Here is an 11,091-nt window from a genome sequence, read left to right as displayed (position 1 = left end):
ACCAAAAACAAGCAAGAATAGCTATTCTTATATCAGATAAAATAGACTTTAATCCAAAAACTATAAAAAGAGACAAGGTCATTATATAATGATAAAGGGATCTATCCAACAACAAGATATAACAATCATAAATATATATGCACCCAAAATAAGAGCACACAGATTCATAAATCAAATATTATTAGACTTAAAGAGAGAGATAGATCCCAATAAAATAATAGTTGGGGACCTCAGCACTCCTCTCTCAACATTGGACTGATCACCTAGGAACAACTCAGCAGAGAAACACAGGATTTAAACTACATTTTAGACCTATTGTACTGAACAGACATCTACAAAACTTTTCATCCAACAACTACAGAATATACATTCTCATCAGCACATGGAACATTCCCCGAGATAGACCACATGTTAGGTCACAAATCAAGTCTCAACAAATTTTTTTAAATTGAAATTATTTTAGGACCAGCCCATGGCTCACTTGGGAGAGTGTGGTGTTGATAACACTAAGGCCACGGGTTCAGATCCATATGTACAGATGGCTGGTTCGCTCACTTGGGAGAGCGTGGTGCTGTCAACACCAAGTCAAGGGTTAAGATCCCTTACTGGTCATCTTTAAAAAAAACTTTTTTAAAATTGAATTATTTTAAGTATCTCTTCAGACAACAACAGAGTAAAACCAGAAATCAATACCAAATGAAACTTTGGTAACGATACAATACATGGAAATTAAACAACATGCTCCTGAACAACCTATGGGTCCAAGAAGAAATTAAGCAGGAAATAAAATGATTTATTGAAACAAATGAAAATAAAAGCACATCATACCAAATGGGATACTGCAAAAGCAGTACTAAGAGGGACATTTATCACAATAAATGCTTACGTCAAAAGAATAGAAAGACTTCAAATAAACAACCTAATGTTACTCCTCAAAGAACTAGAAAAAGAACAATCCAACCCAAAAATTTGTAGATGAAAAGAAATGATAAAGATTAGAGCAGAACTAAACAAAATAAAGACAAAAAAATACATAAAAGATGAACAAAACAAAAAGTTTTTTGAGAAGATCAACAAAATAGACATACCATTAGCTAGACTAACTTAAAAAAGAAGAGAGAAGACCTAAATAATAAAAATCAGAAATAAAAAGGGAGGCATTACAATCAATACCACACAAATACAAAGAATCTTTAGAGACTATTATGAACAACTATTTACCAACAAATTTGAAAATCTGGAGGAAATGAATAAATTTCTGGACACATACAAACTACCACTACTAAACCAAGAATAGAAAACCTGAACAGACCAGTAATGAGCAATGAGATCAAAGCAGTAATCAGCAGTCTCTCAACAAAGAAAAGCCCAGGACCAAATAGCTTCACTGCTGAGTTCTACCAAACATTTAAAGAGTAATTACTATCAATCATTTTTAAACTATTCCAAAAAATCAAAAGAAAGGCCATTCTCACAAACTCATTCTGTGAGGCCAGCAACACCCTTATAACAAAATCAGAAAAAGACACAACAAAAAAGAAAACTACAGGCCAATATCCTTGGTGAACACAGATGCAAAATTTCTCAACAAAATATGAGCAAACAGTATTCAACAACACATCAAGAAGATTATACACCATGATCAAGTGGGATTCACCCCAGAGATGTAAGGATGGTTCAACATATGCAAGTCAATAAATGTGATACACCACATCAACAAAATCAAGGACAAAAACCACATGATCATCTCAATAGATGCAGAAAAAGCATTTGACAAAATTCAACATTCTTTGGGCCGGCCCAGTGGCGCACTTCTACAGTGCGCCACTTGGGAGCGCAGCGGCGCTCCCGCCGAGGGTTCGGATCCCACATACAGACTGGTTCCCGCTCACTGGCTGAGCGAGCCTAAAAAGTAAAATACCCAAGAATAAATTTAACCAAGGAGGTGAAAGATCTCCACAATGAAAACTACAAACACTGCTGAAATAAATTAAAGAGCACATGAAAAGATGGAAAGACATTCCATGTTCATGGATTGGAAGAATTAATGTTGTGAAAATGTCCATACTATCCAAAGCAGTGTACAGATTCAATGCAATCCTCCTCAAAATGCTAGTGACATTCTTCACAGAAATAGAAAAAACAATCCCAGCATTTATACAGAACCACAAGAGATCCCAAATAGCCAAAGGAATCCTGAGCAAAAAAATTAAAGCCAGAGGCACTACACTACCTGACTTCATATTATACTATAAAGCTATAGTAACCAAAAAAGCATGGTACTAGCATAAAAATAGAGACATGGACAAATGGAACAGAATAGAAAACCTATTCTGATCTTTGACAAAGGCACCAAGAACATACATTGGGGAAAGAATAGTCTCTTCAAAAACGGTGCTGGGAAAACTGGATATCCATGTGTAGAAGAATGAAACAGACCTTTAACATTTACCATAAATGAAAATCAACTCAAAACAGATTAAAGACTTAAGTATTATACTTGAAACTATAAAACTCCTAGGAAAAAACACAGGAGAAACACTTCAAGAGGTAGGACTGGGCAAAGACTTTATGAATGAGAACCAAAAAGCACAGGCAACAAAAGAAAAAATAAACGAGAGATTATATCAAACTAAAAAGCTTCATCACAGCAAAAGAAACTATCAACAGAGTGAAAAGACAACCTACAGAGGGAGAAAATATTTGCAAACTATACATCTGACAAGGGATTAATATCTGGAACATACAAGGGATTAATATCCAGAACATACAAGGAACTCGAACAACTTAACAGTAAAAAAACCACAAATAATCTGATTTTAAAATGGGCAAAGGAGCTGAACAGACACTTCTCAAAAGAAGACACACGAATGGCTAACGGGTACATGAAAAATGCTCAACATCATTGTATTATTCCGTTTCTGTTGCTTATAACACAATACACAGAACTGGGTGATTTATAAAGAAAATGAAATTTATTGCTTACAGTTTCTGAGGCTGGAAAGTCCAAAGTTCAAGGAACACATCCGGTAGTGGTCTTGGTGGTGGCAACAGTGACCTAGGGGTCTCACATTGTAAGATGGCGGAAGCATAGAGAGCAGAGACAGACTCTCCTCTGTCTTCTTTTAAAGCCCTCAGAACCACACCCCGAACCACCATGTTTAATCTGTTCACAACAACTTGGTCCTGCAATCTAAGCACCTCTTCAAGGCCTTACCTTTCAATTACCATAATAGGATTTCCCACCCTCAACAGTTACAGTGGGGATTAAGCTTCTAATATATGAAATTTGAGGGATACTATTCAATCAACCCACAGCAATCTCTAATCATGAGGGCAATGCAAATCAAAACTACATTGATCTCACCCTGGTTAGATGGCTTTTATCAAAAAGACAGAGAATAACAAATGCTGGCAAGGATGTGGAGAAAGGGGAACCCTTATACACCTTTCTTGGAATGTAAACTAGTATAGCCATTATGGAAAACAGTGTGGAGATTTCTCAGACAGGTACAGTTAGAACTGCTATGTGATCCAGCAATCCCACTGCTGGGTATTTTCCCAAAGGAATGGAAAACATCATCTCAAAGGGAAACCTGCATTCCCATATTCATCACAGCTCTATTTACATTAGTCAAGATATGGAACCAACCTAAATGTCCATTGACAGATAAGTGGATGAGGAAAATGTGGTATATATACACTTTGGAATACTACTCAGCCATAAAAAAGAATGAAATTCTGCTATTCTAAGCAACATGTATGAGCTTGGAGAAAATTATGTAAAACAAAATAAGCAAGGCACGGAAAGAGAAATACCACATGTCCTCACTCATTAAGTGGGAGCTAATAAATGAATAAATAAATAAAGACAGAAACAACAATCATAATAAGAAGTTGAACTTTTAGAAGGAGAGAACAGAACTGTAGTTACTAGAGGTGGGAAAGGGGGAGGAGAAGGAGGAACAGTGAGAAATTGGTTAATTGACACAAAACAACTAGTTAGGAAAAATAAATTCTAGTGATATACAGTCAAGCTAGGCATCTATAATTAACATTAATTTACTGCATGGTATCAAATGGCTAGAAGAGAGGAAATCGAACATCCTTAACACAAAGAAATGATTAGGTTTTGTAATGATGAATATCCTTTGCACACAGTTATTGATATTCAACTGTCAAGCTAGGCATCTATAATTAACATTAATTTACTGCATGGTATCAAATGGCTAGAAGAGAGGAGATCGAACATCCTTAACAAAAAGAAATGATTAGGTTTTGTAATGATGAATATCCTTTGCACACAGTTATTGATATTCAACTCTGTACCCAACGAATATGTATCATCAATTACATGTCAATAAAATTTTTAAAAAACACCCTCTTAACCACACCCACGACAAGGATAGTGACAGTTCAAGGATGGACCTGGGAGTAAAATAGAGCTGAATTTGAAGCTCAGCTGCTAAAGGGTACAGGGCTTCTTGGAGACAATGAAAATTTTTCTAAACTGGCTCTGGTGATGGGTGCACAACTCCATGAATATTGAATTTTAGACTTTAAATGCATAAACTGTCTGATATGTGAGCCGCAGTGTAAATCCACAGAGTAGATTTAAAATTGACTCAACAGATACTTGTATTCAAATGTTCATGGCAGCATTATTCACAACAGCTCAATAGTGGAAACAACCTAAGCATCCATCAATAGAAGAATGGATAAACACAATGTACTATATACATACAATGGAATATTATTCAGCCATCAAGACGAATAAAATTCTGACACATGCTGCTACACAGATGAACCTTGAAAACATGCAATGTGAAATAAGGCAGACATAAAAGGACAAATATTGCATGATTCCACTTTTATGAGGTACCCGTAGTAGTCAAATTCATAGAGACAGAATGTAGAACGGTGGCTACCAGGAGCTGGGGTGGGGAGTGGGGAAATGGGAGCTATTGTTTAATGGGTATGGAGTTTCTGTTCAGGATGATGAAAAGTTCTAGAAATGTGTAGTGGTGATGGTTGCACAACACTGTGAATGTATCTAGTGCCACTGAATTGTACACTTGAAAATGGTTAAAATGGTAAATCCTATGTTACGTATATTTTTATGTTATGTACATTTAACCACGATAAAATCAGAATTGAAAAATAATGTAGACAAATCTTCCAGGAAGTTTTGTTGTAAAGGGAGGAACAAAGAAATGAGTCAGTGGCAGAAGGAAGGGGAGTCAAGACAGGATTTTGTTTTAAGAAGGGTGAATCCTCATTAGCACAGTGGTGGGGGAAAAAAGAAGGGTGAAATTACAAGTTGTTCTCTGCCAAGGGAATAATCCAAGAGAGAGGAAAGAAACGATAATGCAGAAGAAAGTGGGAAGAACACTCCAGCAGTGCCACTGAGTAAGCAAGAGAAGGGGCCAGGGCCAAATGGCAGTGGAGCCTTGGCTAGCAGTAGAGAAAGGGGCAGTGCCTAGAGGAAAGAGCTGGGAATGTGTCTTAACCTTCTTAATAGGAGGGAAGGCAGAGTATATGGACTCACCTGCTGGCAGGAAGAGTGTGTCAAAATTCTCTTTTGACTGTGCTTATTTTGTCTCTGAAATAAGAAGGATGTTCACTGTGGTAGACAGAGTAATGGCCTCCAAAGATGTCTATATCCTAAACCCTGTGAATATGTTACCTTACATAGCTAAAGGGACTTTGCAGATGTTAAGATGTAAGAGTAAGGACCTTGAATTGGAAAGATTTTGCTGGATTATCTGGGTAGGCTCAATCTAATTAGATGAGTCCTTTAAAATGGAAGAGGGGAATGAAGTACTGATACATGCTACAATAGGGATGAACCTTGAAAATATGCCAAGTGAAAAAAGCCAGTCCCAAAAGAGCACATACTGTATGATCCCATTTGCATGAGACGTCCAGAAAAGGAAAATCCATAGAGACAGAAAACAGATTAGCATAACCAGGGGTTGGGGATGAGTTGGGGAGAGAACGAAGGGTAACTGCTGAAGGGTACAGGGTTCTTTGGTTTTTTTGGTTTTTGGTTTTTGTTTTCTGGGGGCTGGCCAGTATGGAGATCTGAACCCTTGACCTTGGTGTTACAACAGCCAGCTCTAACTGACCAGGCTAACCAGCCAACCCCTGGGGGATCTTGGGTATGATGAAAATGTTCTACAGATGGTTCTGATGACAGATGCACAACTCCAAGAATATACTAACAACTACTGAATTGTACACTTTAAATGCATGACTCGTATGGTATGTGAATTATATCTTCAATAAAGCTATTACCAAAAACAGTGGAAGAGGAAGGCAGAAGACTGGGTCAGAGAAACATGTGACTATGGGAAGAGGGTCAGAGTTGCTGGCTTTGAAGAGGAAGAAGAGCACTGTGAGCAAAGGGATGCAAGTGGCCTCTAGAAGGGAGGAAAGGCGAGGAAATGGATACTCCCTAAGGCTTCCAGAAAGGGACACAGCCCTGCCTACACCTTGATTGTAGCCAGTGAGACCTGTGTCAGACTTCTGACTTACAGACTATAAGATAATAAATTTGCGTTGTTTTAAGCCACCATATTTGTGGTAGTTTTTTATGACAGCCATTAAGTGAGAGTGGGGAAGGAGGTACTGGAGGATCGGCAGAAGAAGAGATAATAGAAAATAGTCATCTAGGAGAGCAAAAGAATGAATAAATCAGGAAAATGTAGTATGACTATGAAACAGCATTAAAAAGACGTGTAAGGGAATTGGGAACACCTTTTCCCCTGTCTAGACAGCTACTAAGGGAGTTCTATTTTTTTTATTAGCCACTGTTGTGCAAAATTTCCATGATCCAGTGAAGATCGCCTGTTACAAGTTTGGTAAATCATTAGATCACACTCCTAACCACAAGTGACTTCTGGATTGGGTTATTAGCAAACTCTGCCTCCAAAATGCAAGAAGTGGGCAGTTAACTAAAATCTTAAGAAATGAAAGAAGAAACAAGACTCAAGCCTTGCAAAATGAGCTGTGATTATCGCTCAACCCTTAAGACAAGCCCCAGCCCAAATGTATTCACCAATATAGAGTATACTGTTAAAATAGTACAGTCCTTTTCAGAGGAATCCTCCACAAGATTTTTCTGTATATGTCAGTGTTCTCCAGAGAAACAGAACCAATGTGAGATATATATTCACGTACTGCATGATGATGTTCCAGTTAACAACCGACCACGTATACAACAGTGGTCCCCTAAGACTACAGTGAAGCTTAAAAATTTCTATCACCTAGTGAGTCATAGCCATCTTAACATTGCAATGCATTACTCATGTGCCCGTGACAATGCTGGTGTAAACAAACCTACTGCAAAATATATTGAGGAGCACCTAAGTTACCCACAGGGTAACCCTCCCAAAGGTAGCTCAGACCTTTAAGATAGAAAGGCAAGTATCTGACACATTAGGTCTGATCCCACATGAAAGGGTTGTTGTCTCCTTCAGAATTCTTGCATTTTTAAAAGATTTCCACCCATCTCCATAGCAAAATAATAGTTAATAATAGTTAGCGAACACTCACTGAGTGCTTGCTGAATGCCAGGCACAATCCCTACCTATAATTTAATTTTATACCTTTGTGGGGGTGGTATTATCCTAATCCTCATTTAATAGATGAGGAAAGTGAGACACAGAGAGACTTAGTAACATAATTAGAAGGTCCACGCTCATGTAACTAGTGGCCAGTGTAGCTAGTAGGAAAATTCATTGCCATTCCCTTTCACAATTCACCTTTACACAATGCCAAAATCTCCTAACAACACATTTCTCAGAACATACTGTATTAGTCAGGGTTCTCCAGAGAGACAGAATCAATACGATATGTTATAATTATATGAGAGGGATTTATAAAGGGGAATTAGCTCACGTGACTATGAAGAAAAGTCCCACGATAGGCCATCTATAAACTGGATGCCGATAAACTGGATGCTGGATGCGCAGCTCAGTCCAAGTCCAACGGCCTCAAAATTAGGGAAGCTGATGGTGTCTTTGGCGTAATTTCTGGAACCCAAAAGCTGAAGAGTCTGGTAGCTCATGCAACTATGAAGAGAAGTCCCATGATAGACGGTCAATAAACTGGATGCTGGTAGTATGGATCAGTCCAAGTCCAAAGGCCTCAAAACCAGGGAAGCTGATGGTGTCCTTGGTGTAAATTCTGGAACCCAAAAGCTGAAGAGTCTCGAGCTCTGATGTCCATGGACAGGAGAGAAGAGTTTATCCCAGCTCCAGCAGACCGAGAGAGAGCTTCACCTCTTTCTCTGTCTTTTGTTCTCTCCAGACCCCCAGCAGATTAGATGGTTCCTACCCACATTGAGGGTGGGTCTTTCCCACCCAGTCCACTCAGACTCTCATATTAATCTCTTCTGGAAACACCCTCATGGACACACCTAAAAAGATAGCTTTACCAGGTTTTTCAGCATTCCTTCATCTAACCAAGTTGAGACCTAGAATTAACCTTCACAATATCCCCCTTGTTAAGCAACACATAACTGTACATACACTTAAGAGGAGACATTATGGGAATTGGTTCATGTGATTATGGAGGCTGAGCAGTCCCACAGTCTGCCATCTGCAAGCTGGAGACCCAGGAGAGCCAATGGTGTAATTCAGTTCAAGTCATAAGTCCTGAGAGCCAGGGATGCCAATGGTATAAATCCTGGTCAAAGTCCAAAGGCCCAAGAACCAGGAGCACAGATGTCCAAGGGTAGGAGAAGATGGGTGCCCCAGCTCAAGGAGGGAATAAATCCACTCTTCCTCTTCTTTTTTGTTCTATTCGGGCCCTCAATGGATGAGATGAAGCCCATCCACACTGGTGAGGGTGATCTTCTTTACTCAGTCTACTAATTCAAATGCTAATCTCTTCCAGAAACATCCTCACAGACACACCCAAAAATAGTGTTTGACCAGCTTTCCGGGTATCCCTTAGCCCAGTCAAGCTGACACATAAAATTAACCTTCACACTCTGGGATGGCCCTATGGGATACATACAAGGAAGATTCTCCTAGCAGAACCCTGGGGCAGCCACACTGAACTTATTTCACTCTTAAGAAAGTGAGTCAACCAACAGATGCCCATGAAATTTTCTGGTCCTACGATCTATTTATTGCCCTCCTCCAGCAAGATGTGATACAGGATCTGGACAAATAACCTCTGTATGTTGCTTTCCCTTTCTTCTTCTCTAAAGGTTTTTTTTTTTTTTAATTGTGTATATTCTATTTGTCTTTGATCTTTTTTTTTTTTTTTTTTTTGATTTTTTTTTTTTTTTTTTTGTGACCGGTAAGGGAATCGCAACCCTTGGTGTGGTGTTGCCCACACCGCACTCAGCCAGTGAGCGCACCAGCCATCCCTATATAGGATCCGAACCCACAGCCTCAGCCCTCCCAGCGCCACACACTCCCGAGTGAGCCACAGGGTTGGCCCGTCTTTGATCATTTTATAACTGTTGTACCTAGAAGAACAACATAAACATATTTAATTTGTTTGAATTCAAAAGGGCTTGAGAGAAGGGAGCACAAGCATCACTTCACTCAGTGAGTGAATGCCCAGAGTAAGCAGAAGATGGAAGACATGAATCTGTCATTCCCTCAGTTGATCTCTGTATTAGTCTGTTTTGTGTTGCTGTAACAGAAATACCTGAGACTGGGTAATTTATAAGGAAAAGAGGTTTATCTGGCTTATGATTCCGGGACAGCTGCATCTGGAGCGGGCTTCAGGCTGCTTCTGCTCATGGCGGAAAGTGACAGGCAGCCAGCAAGGACAAGCAGATCACACGGTGAGAGGAGGCAAGAGAGAGAGAGGAGGTGCCAGGGTCTTTAAATAACCAGCTCTCACAGGAACTAGTAGAGCAAGAACTCACTCATTAATCCCCCCTTCCCCCAGGGAGAGCATTAATCCATTCATGAGGGATCCACCCCCGTGACTCAATCAATTTCCAACACTGCCACATTGGGGATCAAATTTCCGCATGAATTTTGGAGGGGACAACACATCTGAACTCCATCAGTTTCAGTTTCCATGAAGTACCTCTCATGATGTGGGCATCTAGTGGTCTGGTGGCAATGAAAATGGACAAATTCAACAGGACTTGCTGATGGATTGGAATTGAGATTCAGCAAAATAGTAAAGTAGCACAGTTGTTTTGTTCAACTGGGTAGATGGTGAAATGGGAACCTTAGAAGAAGTGCAAATTTCAGGGTAACGGAGCGAGATTACTTTTTATACACATATAGTTGGATAGATCTAATAAGGAAGCAAGGCTGACTTGTGCAGTAATCAGTTCTCCTTCACTGGAATTATTCAAGTCAGACTAGAGATCTTTCTGTTGAGTAGAAAGCATTCGTACTCTTTATGACAGAAAATGACGTTAGTTCAGGCAAGGCTTTCAAAATGGAGCTGGGAAGCCATCTGCTGACTAACATCTGACCAAAGTAAGCAGCGAGGAAATTGACATATTTACCTTGGGACTTTGGGCTTGTGACTTGGTTGGGACATCCTGCTCCTGGAATGATATATCACAAAGATTTACTGTAAGTTTGCTTCTGTTAAAATTTGCTATGTTTGTGGCAGCCAGATAAAAGCTGCATACTGAGATAGCATTAATGTTAAACCTTGACTTTGTTTCACCACTAAAAACCAACTAATTGATGAGACTTTCCAAGAAGGGACCGCCCCCATTCACTCCTTTCCCTCCTTCATTGCATCGGCTCAATGATTCTTACAGACCTTCAGAAAACACATCCACCTGTTTGGTTGCGCTTCCCAGGTCTATCCCCAAACTTGGCTCTCAATAAACTGATTTAATTTTTTACAATTTTCCTCTCCAGCACTTTATTTTGGATGACACTCTGGGATATGTTTTGAAGTAAATGACTAAGTTCTCATTCAGCACTAATGCTCTTGAACAAGAAAGTGCCATTTCAGCCAGAATTTGGTCCCCCAAGCAGTTCACAGCTGAAATAAAACCCCTGGAATTCGCCTGCAATTTGAATTCCTCAGAATCATCCACACTGGGTTAATAATTAAAGGTTCCTCATACTGTCTACATTTGTTTGTTTC

Source organism: Galeopterus variegatus, unplaced genomic scaffold, assembly GCF_000696425.1.
Source record: "Galeopterus variegatus unplaced genomic scaffold, G_variegatus-3.0.2 Scaffold639, whole genome shotgun sequence".
Classification (NCBI taxonomy): domain Eukaryota; kingdom Metazoa; phylum Chordata; class Mammalia; order Dermoptera; family Cynocephalidae; genus Galeopterus; species Galeopterus variegatus.
Note: the sequence above shows the minus strand (reverse complement) of the source record.